General features: G+C 61.5%; 1 pseudogene; it reads right to left on the bottom strand.

Annotated features, from left to right (window-relative positions):
- Window positions 1-233: 233 nt before the first annotated feature.
- LOC129196599 (PHD finger protein 7-like) lies at window positions 234-2380 on the bottom strand (annotated as a pseudogene).
- Window positions 2381-3731: the final 1351 nt, after the last annotated feature.

Below are 3731 nucleotides of genomic sequence, written 5' to 3'. Positions count from 1 at the left end.
CAGGCCGGCTGTATGGCTTTTGTGCCCGATGTTGTAAGCGTGAGCAGTGCCGGATGCGGTCTGGCCCAAGGTGGCTGGAGCGGCTGCTGCTTTCAGGCCCTGGGGAGCTGCAGGATGGCCCCGGTGGTGGGTAGGTGATGGTGCTGGGCCTGCTGCTCTCAGGCACCAGGGAGCCATGGGACAGCCCCGATGCCACCTGGCTGGCGGTTCTGATGCTGGCAAGCTCTGACTTGTCACTGGCGCCTGCGAGGGGGGGCAGGAAGGTCAGCAGCACGGCCACCCAGCCCCGGGGCAGGAGAGGCCATCGTGGCGCCCACAGCCCTCCTGAAGCCAAGCCCAACCTAAGTCCCTGCTACCAGGCCTAGCCTGGCCCCTGGCCCCAGCGCGGGGGACACCCGGGTGCTTTGCCTCTTACCAGGGCCCAGGCCAGCACAGCAGTCACACTGCCAGGTGGTTGCGCTGTTCCTCAGGTAGGAGCAGCGCCTGTGGATGCCTTTGGCTGCGCAGGAGCTACACAGGAGCATCTGCCAGGACCTGGGGAAGCACAGGGGTTGCTGGTTGTGAGGACAAAGTGTCGCAAGCACCGGATTGCCTGGCAGAACCCTTCTTCTTAGTCCTTCCTCCCTGAGCACGTGGGGAGACAGAGATCCCATGCAGAGCCCTAGATCGCTGCTTTGGCAACTCACCCCTCTTCCTCTGCCTGCTCCCTGCCTCCCAGACAAAGGCACTTGCTGGCATTGCAGCGGATGTGCCTCTGATACACCAGTCCAAATGCCTGGTCGCTCTCCCGTGACGGTTGTCTGCTGGAGAAGGAAGGGAAAGTCTTGAGCCCCGGCTGCCCCAGCATCAGGCAGATCCAGGCCATTCCTGCCCTTCTGCCCACACCCTGTTGCCAGCTCCTCCACGCAGCAGAGGACAAAGAGTCAGGGGACAGCAGGCGGCCAGGCCTGCCCTGGCCTGGCACCACGCTTGCGCCTGACGTCTTGTGAGTCGGGAAGAGAAAAACGAACCTCTTGGAGATTCGAATCCCCATGGTGAGCATTTCCATCACAAACTGATCTTTGCTTTGGCAACGCAAGCAGCGGAAGCAGACGCCGGCATGGATAGCCTGCTTCTGGATGCAGGTCCGGTGGAACCAGGCGTGTTGGCATGCTGGGCACACCATGGTGTGGTAGGACTTTTTGTCCTCCACGAGGCCCAGGCAGATGATGCAGGTGGTGTTCTGCTCTGGAGCGGCCTGCACTGCCTGCTCTGGGCGGTGCTCCCAGCAGAAGGACCTGGGAGAAGGATGGAAGGGATGGGCAAGGTGAGGTGAGAAGTGCCGAGTCCTTCCCCGGTGACGGCGAGGAGGGCAGAGGAGGTGTGAAGGAGCCCCAGCTCCTGTCCGGGCTCAGGCTCAGGCTGTGGCAAGCTGATGGGAAGCGTCCCTGTGGGTTCCTCGCTTGCTGGTAGGTGGGGAGGCTCCTGCACGAGGGCCGGCAGCCCTTACCTGTACAGCCCGAAGAACTGGGTGACACATTCACCCTCTGAGGCGCAAGGGAGATGGAAGCTGCGGTTGCATCCCTTGTGCTGGCAGGTGATGGCGGCGCCCGTCTCGCCGCAAACGAAGCAGCGCTGGAAAGAGCAGAGCAGCCCCCCTCAGCGGCAGGCTCAGGGCCTGCGTGGCTGGCCCCCCGCCTCCGGGCCGGGCGCAGGCTGTGGGCATTGCTGGCTCACAGCCCGCAGATCGGCCTGGTCCACGAAGCTTTGGCCTGTGCCGGAGCCTCTGCGGAGCTGCTGGGAGCAGGCGTTTGTCCCAGAGCTGGTGGAAGGGCTGGGATTTCTTTCCGGGGCTCCAGGTGGAGCTCCCGCAAGCCTCTCCTGCTACAAGCCTCCCGGCTCTTGCCAGATGCTCACCTTCTGGGCTGCCTCCTGGATTGCGCGTCTGGTGTCCTCAGTGAGAAACCCGTTCCTGCTCTCTTGTGGAAAAAGCCCACTGGCAAGGAACTGCAGAGCAGAGGAGGCCAGGAGCTCATGAGATCAGCAAGGAGGGGACTATCCCTGGCCGAAAGCCGGACGGAGCCCCAGGACAACTCACCAGGCAATAGGTGTGGGCACAGAGCCCCTTCTTTGCGCTTTTGCACCCACAGATATCCGGGTCAGCCTCTGCCCGGCGACACAGCATGCATGCTGGAGGGGAGAGAGCAAATGCCGCTGGGAATGAGCACCTCTGCAGGGCTAAGGGAAGCGTCCCCCAAAGCCTGGCTCTGTCCACGCCTAGCTGGCCTAGCTTGGCCGGATGCAGACTGCCCTGACAGCCCCTCTGCCAGCCATGGGGAGCTGTGGGGAGGGATGCTTCGTTCTCACCTTGCTCCCTCGAGTCGGGGTCCTGCTGCTTCATCGCGAACGCGGTGCGCATGGACAGCAAGTGCTTGGAGAGGCTCTGCCGCAGCAGTGCCGGGGTTTCTCCTCTGCACACTCCTCTGCCAACCCTTAGAGAGCAGTGGGACACGGTGAGCTTGTATCGCAGGCCCCGGAGCCCCAAGGAGTGCGGCTCCCCTCCTCCCTCGGCAGCCCTGGGCAAGCCCCTTCTTCCCCTGCCCTCTCCTCACCTCGCCAGGTCGCAAGGCCAGAGCCCAGCAGCCCTTTATCCAGGCCTTGGCGACGGGTCACAGTGGCCACTGTGACATCACCAGCACTCGTCTGTCTGTGCCCCCAGTATGGGCAGGGGTGCCCTCGGCTACCTGCCGCCCCCTGTGACACGGCCACCTCGGCACCCGAGTCAGGGGGGTGGCTGCTTTTGCACCCGTACGGGGCTGCAGTGCTGGCACCGGTCGCCCAGAGAGGCTGTGGAGTTTCCAGCCTTGGAGACAGGCCCAAGCCAGCGGGATAAGGGCCTGAGCAGCCTGCTCCAGGGGACCCTGCTTCAGCAGGAGGTGCTTGGACTAGATGGGCTCCTCTGTTGCAGGTGGAGTCATGCGCTTCACTGGCGAGAGAGCAGCAGCAATATGTTTAGTGATATAAACCAGGGATTTAACAAAGTATGGTAGCGAACGTGACAATGGTTAGTGGTTTAACAAGATTCGATGGCAAAGTACGCTTGATTATTTACTGCAGAGAGGACAGGGCGAGACAAAACTGGCGGGGAGACCCTCCCATTGAGTCATGAGGTTCAGAAAGGACCTCCTTGCTTTCTAAACTCCTTCCTAGAGCTCTGAGTCTAGGTGCGGCTGGATCCAGTCCTAGTGCAAGTCTTGATCAACAGTATATGCCTAAAGGATTATATACGCGCAATCAATCCTTTATATCACTTAGCTGAGATTTCAAAGTTTAGCGTGCAATTGATCGCTTACTGAGGATCTGCTGCGGCAAGGAATCTCTCCACCTCAAGGAGTAACCTAATACTCAAGGGGAGATCCTGGCGTGCAGCCCACGGCCGTGCAGGAGAGCTCAGTGGGCGAGGGGCTGTCCACTATTTATCGAGTAAGATGATTGACTGCTAGTCGTATTTGCGTGCCAGCAAGACCCCTGGGTCACTGTTCCAGACAGCCCCCGGCTGCCGTGTTGCCATCCGTCCCCCAAAGTCCAGCGAAAGCTGGATGCAGCCATCGTGACCCCCACCGGTGGCTGTGGCTTCAGGTGTGGGGGGAGCACACCGCCACACCCTCCAACCTCAACCATTCTGGGCTTCTGTGCAAGGCAGCCTTGCACGTGCTGGCAGGGACCTTGGTGATCGCAGGCAGGCCTAAAGT

The sequence above is a fragment of the Grus americana genome, chromosome 26 (genome assembly GCF_028858705.1).
Source record: "Grus americana isolate bGruAme1 chromosome 26, bGruAme1.mat, whole genome shotgun sequence".
NCBI classification, from domain to species: Eukaryota; Metazoa; Chordata; class Aves; order Gruiformes; family Gruidae; genus Grus; species Grus americana.
Note: the sequence above shows the minus strand (reverse complement) of the source record. Positions and strands in the feature narration are given on the sequence as shown.